Genomic DNA, 12,458 nt, shown 5'->3' on the forward strand with positions numbered 1-12,458 from the left:
GACCATTCTTCCACCTGGAGTTGCCCATGGTGAGAGGCGCCGAGCTGGGGTTGGCATACTGGTTGCCCCCCATCTCGGTGCCTGCACGTTGGGGGTTTTCACCGGTGAACGAGAGGGTGGCCTCCCTCCGCATCCGTGTGGGGGGACGGGTTCTGACTGTTGTTTGCGCTTATGCGCCAAACAGCAGTTCAGATTGACCCCCCCTTTTTGGAGTCCTTGGAAGGGGTACTGGAGAGTGCCCCTCCTGGGGACTCCCTCGTTTTGCTGGGGGACTTCAACGCTCACGTGGCATGACAGTGGGACCTGGAGGGGCGTGGTTGGGAGGAATGGCCCACCTGATCTGAACTCGAGTGGTGGTTTTTGTTGTTGGACTTCTGTGCTCGTCATGGATTGTCCATCATAAACACCATTTTCAAGCATAAGGGTGTCCATATGCTCTTGGCACCAGGACACCCTAGGTCGCAGTTCAATGATCGACTTTGTTGTCGTTTCATCTGACCTGCGGCCGTATGTCTTGGACACTCGGGTGAAGAGAGGGGCGAGCTCTCCACCGACCACTACCTGGTGGTGAGTTGGCTCCGATGGCGGGGGAGGAAGCCGGTCGACCGGGCAGGCCCAAACGCACTGTGAGGGTTTGCTGGGAACGTCTGGCAGAGTCCCCTGTGAGGCGGAGCTTTAACTCTCCCACCCCGGGAGAACTTTAAACACGTCCCGAGGGAGGCGGGGGACATTGAGTCTGAATGGACCATGTTCCACGCCTCTATTGTTGAGGCGGCTAGTTGGAGCTGTGGCCGCAAGGTTGTCGGTGCATGTCGCGGCGGCAACCCTCGAACCCGCTGGTGGACACCAGCGGTGAGGGAAGCCGTCAAGCTGAAGAAGGAGTCCTACCCGCTTTTTTTTGGCCTGTGGGACTCCGGAAGCAGCTGATGTGTACCGGCAGTCGAAGCGGCAGGCGGCTCGGCTGGTCGCCGAGGCAAAAACTCGGGCATGGGAAGAGTTCGGAGAGGCCATGGAGAAGACTTCCGTACGGCTTCGAAGCGATTCTGGTCCACTATCCGGCGTCTCAGGAGGGGGAAGCAGTGCAGTACCAACACTGTTTACAGTGGGGGTGGTGTGCTGCTGACCTCGACTCGGGACTTGTTGTGCGTCGGTGGGCGGAATACTTCGAAGACCTCCTTAATCCCACCAACACGTCTTCCATTGAGGAAGCAGAGCCTGAGGACTCTGGGTCGGGTTCTCCCATCACTGGCTGAGGTTGCCGAGGTTGTTAAAAAGCTCCTCGGTGGCAAGGCCCCGGGGGTGGATGAGATTCGCCCTGAGTACCTTAAGGCTCTGGATGTTGTGGGGCTGTGTTGGTTAACGCGGCTCTGCAACATTGCGTGGACATCGGGGGCAGTTCCTCTGAGTTGGCAGACTGGGGTGGTGGTCCCCCTATTTAAAAAGGGGGACCGGGGGTGTGTTTCCAACTACAGGGGATAATCACACTCTTAAGCCTCCCTGGTAAGGTCTATTCAGGGTTCTGGAAAGGAGGGTCCGTCGGATAGTCGAATCTCGGATTCAGGAAGAGCAGTGTGGTTTTCGTCCTGGCCGTGGAACACTGGACCAGCTCTATAACCCTCAGCAGGATTCTTGAGGGGGCATGGGAGTTTGCCCACCAGTCTACATGTGTTTTTGTGATCTGGAGAGCATTCGACCGTGTCCCCCGGGGGATCCTGTGGGGGGTACTCCGGGAGTATGGAGTACCGGATCCTTTAATAAGGGCTGTCAGGTCTCTGTACGACCGGTGTCAGAGTCTGGTCCGCATTGCCGGCAGTAATCGGACTCGTTTCCTTTCCGGTGAGAGTTGGACTCCGCCAAGGTTGCCCTTTGTCACCGATTCTGTTCATAACTTTTATGGACAGAATTTCTAGGCGCAGCCAAGGTGTTGAGGGGATCCGTTTTGGTGGCCTTAGGATTGCGTCTCTGCTATTCGCGGATGACGTGGTCCTATTGGCTTCATCAGGGCGTGATCTACAGCTCTCACTGGAGCGGTGTCGCACCGAGTGCGAAGCGGCCGGGTATAAAATCAGTGCCATCCAAATCCGAGACCATGGTCTTGAACCGGAAAAGGGTAGAGTGCCTCTCCGGTTTGGGGAGGATGTCCTGCCCCTAGTGGAGGAGTTCAAGTATCTTGGGGTCTTGTTCACGAATGAGGGGAGGATGGAGCGGGGAGATCGACAGGCGGATTGGTGCAGCGTCTGCTGTGAGGCGGGCGCTGTACCGATCCGTTGTGGTGAAGAGAGAGCTGAGCCAAAAGGCGAAGCTCTCGATTTACTGGTCGATCTACGTTCCTACCCTCATCTATGGTCACGAGCTTTGGGTCGTGACCGAAAGAACAGATCCCGGATACAAGCCGGCTGAAATGAGTTTTCTCCGTAGGGTGTCTGGGCTCTCCCTTAGAGATAGGGTGAGGAGCTCAGTCATCCGGGAGGACTCAGGAGTAGAACCGCTGCTCCTCCACGTCGAGGGAGCCAGTTGAGGTGGCTCGGGCATCTGGTCAGGATGCCTCCTGGACGCCTCCCTGGTGAGGTGTTCCGGGCACGTCCCACCGGGAGGAGGCCGGGGATGACCCAGACACGCTGGAGGGACTATGTCTCCTCCCGGCTGCCTGGGAACGCCTTGGAATTCCTCCTGAGGAGCTGGCCCAAGTGGCTGGGGAGAGGGACGTCTGGGCCTCCCTACTGAAGCTGCTACCCCCCCCCCCCCCCGCGACCCGACCCCGATAAGCGGAAGAAGACGGACAGACGACGGACGGACGACGGACGGACGGACGGACGCCCCAGAACAGCACAATAGTTTTCTTGAAGTATAATTTTGGAGAAGTAGAAACAAGTATTCATTTCAAAAGGTAGGTAAAAAGGAAAACAGTTTTTTACAAAATCTTAAAATGTTGGATAGTCGTTATTTCCATCTTGCTGTGAAAATTGGTGAAATATTATCATTTTTAATGCTTAGATATAAAATTGCAAGGCAATTACTAAATTGCCTTTTGTAGAAAATGTTTTTTGGCATACCATACTTTATATTTGTAGGTAGCCTAGATGTGCATAATAAAAGAGTGGAACTAAAACCTGGTCTAAAATTATTATGGAGCTTTAACTTGCTAAGAGTAATAATGTCAGATGATTATATCTTTAAAATTAGATAACTGTCTCATAAAATGTGATAGTTTACTTGGTCTAAAGAGATGATGCAATTCAATGTTATTTATATAGCGCCAATTCATGAAACATGTCATCTCAAGGCGCTTTACAAAGTCAAAATCAATCAGATTGTACAGATTGGGTCAGATTATACACATTGGTAAAAAAAATCTTATATAAGGGAACCAGTTCATTGCATCAAAGTCTCGACAAGTAGCATTCTCTCTTGAAGAAGCGTAGAGCCACAGGGAGAGTCGTCTGCATTGTCCATGGCTTTGCAGCAATCCCTCATACTGAGCAGCATGATGAAGCGACAGCGGGAAAAAAACTCCCCATTAACGGGAAGGAAAAACCTCCAGCAGAACCAGGCTCAGTATGAACGGTCATCTGCCTCAATCGACGGGGGTTACAGAAGACAGAGCAGAGACACAACAGACAGACAAAAAGCACAAAAGCACACATTGATCCTGTAATCTGTTCTACATTAGATGGTAGTAGCGGGTGATCTGTCTTCCCTGGATGATGCCACAGCTAACAGAACGCCAGACCAGGTGTACTTACTATTAAGAAAAAAGAGAGAATAAAAGTTAAAAGCTGTAATGACAACAGTGATGCAAAACTGGAGAACAGTAGACTGGAGAACAGTAGAACTAGGTAGAGTGAGAAATATAGGCCCTGATGTCCTCCAGTAGCTTAAGCCTATAGCAGCATAACTATAAAAGGTAGCTCAGGGTAACATGAGCCACTCTAACTATAAGCTTTGTCAAAAAGGAAGGTCTCAGAAGCCAGCTTCTAGTGGAGGAGTTCAAGTATTTTGGGGTCTTGTTCACGAATGAGGGGAAGATGGAGCGGGAGATCGACAGGCGGATTGGTGCTACGTCTGCTGTGAAGCGGGCGCTGTAGCGATCCGTTGTGGTGAAGAGAGAGCTGAGCCAAAAGGCGAAGCTCTCCATTTACCGCCGATCTACGTTCCTACCTTCATTTATGGTCACGAGCTTTGGGTCGTGACCGAATAAACGAGATCCCTGATACAAGCGGCCGAAATGAGTTTTTCTCCGTAGTGTGTCTGGGCTCTCCCTTAGAGATAGGTTGAGGAGCTCAGTCATCCGGGGAGGACTCAGAGTAGAGCCGCTGCTCCTCCACGTCGAGAGGAGCCAGTTGAGGTGGCTCGGGTATCTGGTCAGGATGCCTCTTGGACGTCTCCCTGGCGAGGTGTTCCGGGCACGTCCCACCGGGAGGAGGTCCATGGGAAGACCCAGGACATGCTGGAGAGACTATGTTTCAGGCTGGCCTGGGAACGCCTTGGGATTACCTCGGAGGAGCTGGCCCAAGTTGCTGGGGAGAGAGACGTCTGGGCCTCCCTGCTGAAGCTGCTAACCCCGCGACCCGACCCCGGATAAGCGGAAGACGATGGATGGATGGAAAAGGAAAGTTTTAGGATTAGTCTTAAAAGTAACAGGTGTCTGCGTCACGGACCAAAACTGGGAGTTGGTTCCACTGGAGAGGAGCATGATAGCTAAAGGATCTGCCAACCATTCTGGTTTTACAGACTTTAGGAACCACCAGCAGACCTGCTTTCTGAGAGTGAAGTGGTCTGTTAGAAATTACTAAAATTTGTACACAACATACACACGTGGAATATTGCTAACGTGTTATTTTAGCAATATTCCAATTGCTAAAGTGTTTACTTTTACATTATTACTTTGGGTGTGTATCCACCCATTTAACTGTCAAACTTTCATAAAAGCTGTCTTAATGCAAGAAACGAAACCCTTAACACATAAAATAATTAACTTTAAATAACTAAAAGGTTTTGTTAACTTTTCGCATGAAGCTGGATTAACAGCTAGTAAGATACCTTTGATTTGACACCAGGTGTGTCAAACGTATGGCCTGCGGGCCGGATCTGGCCCGCCGAACAATTTAGTCCGGCCCGGTGCCAAATGCATAATCATTATTCAATGGCTGTGTCTCCTCTGTGCATCGACCAATCTGCACCAGATTTTTTGAAAGTCATGGGGGAGCGCTATCCAACGCGTACGTGTGTATTGCATGGTGGACGGGCGAGGAAAATGCGTGACAGCTTCTGCTGTGGCTGGCGGCGGGAGGTGCGCGTACCCTAGCGGTGGCCCATAGGCCAGAGCGGCGCTTGGCTGCGAGGGCCGTTCATCACCGCTTGCGGTTTTAATTTTTCTTCTGATTCCTGAGTTTTTTTTGCTTTCTACCTTCTTTCTGAGATGAGAATTAAATTATTTTACCTCTCATCACTGCTTTCCAACTAGGGACATGCAGATGTCCCTGGTAGATAATTGTACTCCAAGAATGAAGCCCACTGTTCTTTAATATATTTGATAAATTCTTCATCCAGCTTTTGTTTTGCGGGGTTACTTTTTTATGTATTAGGGGTAAAGAAACAGGATCACGATCACTGACAGCAATAGGATATATTACAGCACCTGAAATATCATACAGCAGTGAGCTGCTGATTAATCATAGTCCAAACGAGAGTAGAAATGAAGGACATTTGAAAAAAAGTATATTCCTTACTGTTAGGATGAATAGATTTCCATGCATCCCAAAGACCATAATCACTCATGTATTGTTTGACTACATTTAGTCATTGTCAACTGTGCTGAGTCCCTGTTGTATTCAACCTGTCTATTTCCTCATTTAGACCAAAGTTGAGATCGCCCCCAATAATAGAGAGCAATCCAGGTGTTTTGAAAGTCCGTAGAAAAGTTTGTGGAAAAATAAGGGTCATCAACATTAGGCCATATACACTGACAATACATAACTTTTGGTTATGAATAGATATTTTTATTATTATGAATCTACTTTCAGGATCTATAATTTTGTCTAACATTGTAAAACTAACGTTTTTGTTGATTAAAATTGCTACTCATTATTGTCTAGAGTAATAGCAGGCGGAAACACATTAGGCAAGCAAGGCAAATTTATTATATAGCACAATTCAGTACAGGGACAATGCAAAGTGCTTTACATGATTAAATATAGCAAATTAAAACAGAATAAAAGCAGTAGGAATAAATGTAGATATAAATTAGAACAAAGAAGTGTTGATTCAGTAACTAGAAACAGTTGAAGGCACATCCTAAACAACAGTGTTTTTAATCTTGATTTAAAGGAACTCAGGCTTTCCGCACCTTTACAATTTTCTGGACGTTTGTTCCAGATAAGCGGAGCATAGGAACTAAATGATGCTTCTCCTTGTTTAGTTCTGGTTCTAGGTATGCAGAGTAGGCTGGAGCCACAAGACCTTATGGTCTGGATGGTTGATACACCGATAACAAGTCTGTGATGTATTTAGGTGCTAAGCCATTTAGGGATTTATAGACTAACAGAAGTATTTTAAAGTCTATTCTCTGAGATACAGGGAGCCAGTGTAATGACTTTAGAACTGGGGTTATGTGCTCTACTTTCTTAGTCTTAATGAGGACGCGGGCAGCAGCGTTCTGGATCAGCTGCAGCTGTCTGATCCACTTTTTAGGCAGACCTGTAAAAACACAGTTGCAGTAATCTATTCGACTAAAAATAAACGCATGGATTAGTTTTTCCAGATCCTGCTGAGACATCAGTCCTTTAATCCTAGAAATGTTCTTCAGGTGTAGAAAGCCGACCTTGTAACTGTCTTTAGGTGCTTTTGGAGGTTCATGTCTGAGTCCATCACTACTCCAGATTCGGGCCTGATTAGTGGTTTTTAGCTGAAGCAGCTGGAGCTGTGTGCTAACTTTTGATCTCTCCTCTATTGGTCCAAATGTTATTACTTCTGTTTTGTTTTTATTCAACTGAAGAAAATTTTGGCACATCCACGTATTGATTTCTTCTAGGCATTTACTCAGTGCTTGAACTGGTCCATAGTCACCTGGTGACATGATGATGTAGAGCTGTGTGTCGTCTGCATAGTTATGGTAGCTGATGTTGTTGTTTTTTATTATCTGAGCAAGAGGGAGCATGTAGATTATTGAAAAGGAGGGGACCCAGGATGGACCCTTGGGGAACCCCACATGTGATTTTTGTCATCTCTGATGTAAAGTTACCTACTGATACAAAAAATTCCCTGTCCTTTAAGTAGGATTTAAACCAGCTGAGAGCTGTACCAGAGAGGCCGACCCAGTTTCCAGACGTTTCTAACAGAATCGAGTGATCGACAGTATCAAATGCTGCACTGAGGTCCAATAGAACCAGCACGGTGGTTCTTCCACAGTCTGTATTATATGGATGTCATTAAACACTTTGATAAGGGCGGTCTCTGTACTGTGGTGAGCATGGAAGCCTGACTGGAAAACGTCAAATCGGCTGATCGTTGTTAAGAAGGTGTTTAATTGTTAAAATACAGCTTTTTCAATAATCTTACTGATAAAGGGGAGGTTTGAGATGGGCCCGTAGTTCTGGAGTAGAAGTTTGTCTAAATTGTTCTTTTTCAGCAGTGGTTTGATAATTGCTGTTTTTAGGGACTGGGGGAAAACACCTGACAGAAGGGACGTGTTAATTATCTGAGTCAACTCAGACGCTATGACAGGTAAAACTTTCTTAAGGAAAACTGTGGGTAGAACATCAAGGCAGCATGAAGAGGAACTTAGCTGCTGAATGATCTGCTCTAAGCTTTTGTGGTTTATTTGGCTGAATTGGGACATTTTGTCAGGATAAGTTCCAGCTGAATACGGCTTTGGTTCTGGAGCTGGTGTGGATGTACAAACTGATCCTCTAATTTTTAGGATTTTTCAGTAAAGAAGTTAGCAAATTCATTGCATGCCCTGGTGGAGTGGATTTCAGAAGCCATGGACACAGGGGGATTTGTTAACCTGTCGACTGTGGAAAATAAGACACGAGCATCATTAATGTTTTTCTTGATGATCTCTGAGAAGAAAGATTCTCTTGCATTTTTCAGTTGTAAGTTATATCTGTAAAGTCTCTCTTATAGATGTCATAGTGAACCTGTAGTCTGTTCTTTCTCCACCTGCGTTCAGCTTTCCAACATTCCCTTTTTTCACTTCTAACAGCTGGAGCATTTCTCCGAGGAGATTTTTTCTTCCCGGGAAAAACCTTCACTTTGACTGGAGCAATGCAGTTAATGATGTCTGAGACTTTAGACTGAAAGTTATCTACTAGCTCATCTACTGAGTTGCAGCCCAAGGTTAAGGTAGCAGAGTAAGCTTGAATAAAGGTTTCTCTTGCATTGTCCTTAAAGGTACGTTTTCTTACGATGTCCCTTTGGCTAAATGAGTCACTGGAAATGATACATTCAAAGGTAACGGAGAAGTGATCGGATAAGGCAACATCAGTTACATTGACCTGTGAAATGTTTAGACCTTTAGTGATGATCAAGTCTAAAATATGTCCCTGTTTGTGTGTTGGCTGTTTAACATGTTGGGTTAAACCAAAGTTTCTAAGTGTGTCACACAGTTCTTTTGCACTTCTGTCTTTAGGGTTGTCAGCGTGATAGTTGAAGTCTCCCACAATAATTAAACAGTCATAATCAACACATATCACAGACAGCAGGTCACTAAAATCATTAAAAAAATTTGATGTGGACTTAGGAGGCCTGTAAACATTCAGAAACATGGTTCATATCGGGCCCTTTACCTGGAGAGCCAAATGTTCAAAAGAGTCAAATTTTCCCAAAAACACATTTTTACACTTTTAGTGAATCATTAAACAATGTTGCTACTCCTCCACCTTTCGAACCCTCCTGGGTTGCAGCGTCCTGGGCCGGCTGCGGACCCTCCTGGGTTGCAGCGTCTTGGGCCGGCTGCGGACCCTCCTGGGTTGCAGCGTCCTGGGCCGGCTGCGGACCCTCCTGGGTCCAAGCGTCTTGGGCCGGCTGCGGACCCTCCTGGGTCCAAGCGTCGCAGACTGACGGCAGAACATCAGCAAAGGCCAGAGGTCTTGGAACATGCACACCCACGCAGACTCGGGCCGTGGCGTGTGCAACAGGAACCTCTGTGCCCGATGTTCCGACATGCACCATCTCCGCGCCGGCAGCAGCAGTGCACGCACCCACGCAGACTTTGGCCGTGGCGTGCGCGGCAGGAACCTCTGTGTCGGGCGGCGCGGCGTACATCACACCCACGCAGACTGGGGGCCGTGGCGTGTGATGCAGCAGCCGGACTACTGCTGGGTGGCACAGGGGAAACCCAGCTGGGCGCTGTCAGGCCAAGTTGTGAGGCAGGGACCAGGCGGGGAATAGGCAGAGGATGATGTTCTTCACGGAGGATGAACGGGATCTCCACCCGGATCGTCTCCGTGTCCAACCCCTCAGGCTTTCTGCTCAGCCTTCGAAGCACTTCCACCTGAGCAAAAACCCTCTCCCATATAGCCTGATCCTCCTGTAGTCGGGTCATGGTGGGAAAAAATAAAAAGAGGAGAGGAGAGAGAAAAAAAAACAACGTACTTGTCTGGCGATGGGTCCGGTTGTGGCCAGATCAATCTGTCAAGAACCAGAGACAGATGGACCCAGTATTCAGCCAGACAAGAGAGGTTTTAAGCAAAAAACAGGATTTAATAATAAAACAGGGACAGGCAGACTCAATGATCAGAAGGGCAGTCCAAAATCCGGTACACTAAAGGCAGTCCAAAAATAGGCAGAAGTACAGACAAGGATAAGGCAAACTCAGAATATCACAAAGCAGGTCCAGGTCAGAAAAACAGGTAAGCAATCATACCGGGCAAGAAAATCAGGTTTAGGGATCAGGCTGGCTCAGAGTCAAAAAGGCAATAGGGTCGGTATCAACAGGGCTTTCAGAAATACAATGCTGGATAAGACTCACCAAGTGGTTTGAAAATGATCTGGCAGAGAACTGAAGACCGAGGCAGAACTATATAGTGGAGTACACAGGTGAAATGGAGGGAAAACTAATTACAGGGAAGGCAGGTGAAACTAATCAGGGCAAGAAAGCTGACAGATTGCTGAGGGGAGACCAAACAGAGCTGATAAAGTGACAGGTGGAAAACAGGTAACCTAAACAGAACAACATGTCTAAATCAAAACCAAACAAGACCCCAAAAGCAGAAACTTAACTAATAAATCTGATAACATAAACCAAGACAAAACCCAAATCGTGACAATTAAAGCACGTAGATTTCATTATTAGTAGTATTTTTTTTAATAATTTGTATAAATTTCTGTTGTTGTTCAAAAGTACATTTTAAGACTGTTTGAGGCGAGAACATTATACTTTTAAGCTTCCCTATGTGGCCCGTTTACAGAGTTAGTGCGTAATTTTAATAAAAAGTCCGACGTTGAGCGGAGCAGAGTGACCCGCAGACCTCCGAGGGAAACCCGCAGCCAGGGCTGATGTTAGTCTGTTTTTAATACACTTCTGTCGGCCAAGTAGTGTGCGTAGTACCGCTGGTTATGATTTATTTGTCTTGTGTTTATCTGACTGACGTGTGTTGCTTTATTAACTCAATACTTTGTCAAAAAGGCAATAGGGTCGGTATCAACAGGGCTTTCAGAAATACAATGCTGGATAAGACGTGTGTTGCTTTATTAACTCAATACTTGTTGGAATAAATTGTAAATGTCTCCCAAGGACGACAGCAGCATATAAAATTAATAAATAAATAAAATCTACAAATGTTTTTCCTATCTGAGTTTCTTCTGAGTAAGGAAACGAATAATTGAGAGGAGAAAGAGGGAAAGAAAACAATAGTAATAATAGTATATGAAAATAACAGACATATATTTTATACAAATATTTTATCTTTGGAACAGAATGAAGGTGTAATATATTCAACAAATTAACAGTTACTAACATGGTTTAAAACAAATAAATAACTCATTAAGATCTTATACAAATAGACAACGCCTATAAACTTATAATTAAAAATAGTGGGAATGGAAATTAATTTACTGATTATTTAATGTATTTTTACAGGTAGTGAAAAAAATGAAATGAAGCAGCATGTGTACATGACTCCAACTGATCTACGTTAGGTCAGGTGTAGTCATGTCAACTTAAACATGCAGCCAGCTGGAGCCGCTCCCTGTCTTCAGCCGCCGGATCGTCATCCTCTTCTGGGTCGACCTCCTCATCGTACAAGTCAAGCTGGTCCCCTGCCTCTATACAAATACTGTGGAGGATGCAGCAGGTGGCGATTACTTTTGGGGCAAACGTCAGGTGGACCTCCAGCGCCCTTAAGAAGATGGAACGCCACGTGTCTTCAGATCACCAAAGGCGCGCTCAACGATTTTCTCACCTTGTGGTGTCTGTTGTAGCGTGCCTCCCCTTGACCTGTACCAAATATAAAATTAACTTGTAATTTAGGTAATATGCTGATATGTCTTAATCTTCTGTCCAATTAATATAATCTATGTATCAATTGTGTGTCATTGTTGGCTCTATTTAAGGACAAGAAGGTAGGTCTTATCGGCAAGCTGTTTCCCTATAGGATGCACCACAGGCCAGCCAGTAGAGGGTCACCAGCACCTCTATCTCCTGTGGCCATCCATGGGCAGCAGCTGAAGGAGGAGGACGATGGTGGCCCTGTTTAGCCTGAAGGCTGGTTTCAGGTCCCCTTCATTAAAAAATATTTGGAGGATCGGCACAGAGGTGTTTATCCTCACATATTTTGTTTCTGTTTCTTCCTGTAAATAGAAAATGCCAAATGTTACCATCATTGTTTTTTTCAGTTGTCACCTTTTCACAGCATCAAACTATACCTGCTTAACATGCAGATTATTATAGTTCTCAAGAAAGAAAAGGTAAAATGTATAGTGAATGTAGCAAATGGCTTCCCTTCTCTGGTATTTTTACCATTTCACTGAAAAAATGGGCTGAACTATTTGCACATAATTTATAGATTAATCACTGTAAAGGTGGACAGACATAAAAATATGTTTTTCCCTTTCTTAATGATCAATGCTGTGAAGGTCAGTAGGTGCAATAAAGTAGCTTAGCTCTACTGTCATACTGCTTCTAATGGGGTCTTCATGGGTCTTCATTTTAATTATTTATTGAAAAACAGTCACAATTTCAACCCGAACGTTTTTAATACCATCCTCAATGTTTTTTAAAGATAAAAGTAGGAAATAGGCTGTCAATCTTAAAATGCCTACCAGTTGGCAATAGATGGGTGAGCAAAGCCTGCTTTCTGAGCCTCCTCTGCCGCATCAATCTTCTCCTTGCTCAGATTTGCCTCCTTAATTGCGCCACCGCCTCTTCAGCCTGCTGGTAAAGCTGACCAACGACCGAAGCAACAGCAATATTGCTCGTATAACTAATTTTGTTTCTACAAAGTGCTGATTTTTTTTTT

This window comes from Fundulus heteroclitus, chromosome 19 (assembly GCF_011125445.2).
Source record: "Fundulus heteroclitus isolate FHET01 chromosome 19, MU-UCD_Fhet_4.1, whole genome shotgun sequence".
Taxonomy (NCBI): domain Eukaryota; kingdom Metazoa; phylum Chordata; class Actinopteri; order Cyprinodontiformes; family Fundulidae; genus Fundulus; species Fundulus heteroclitus.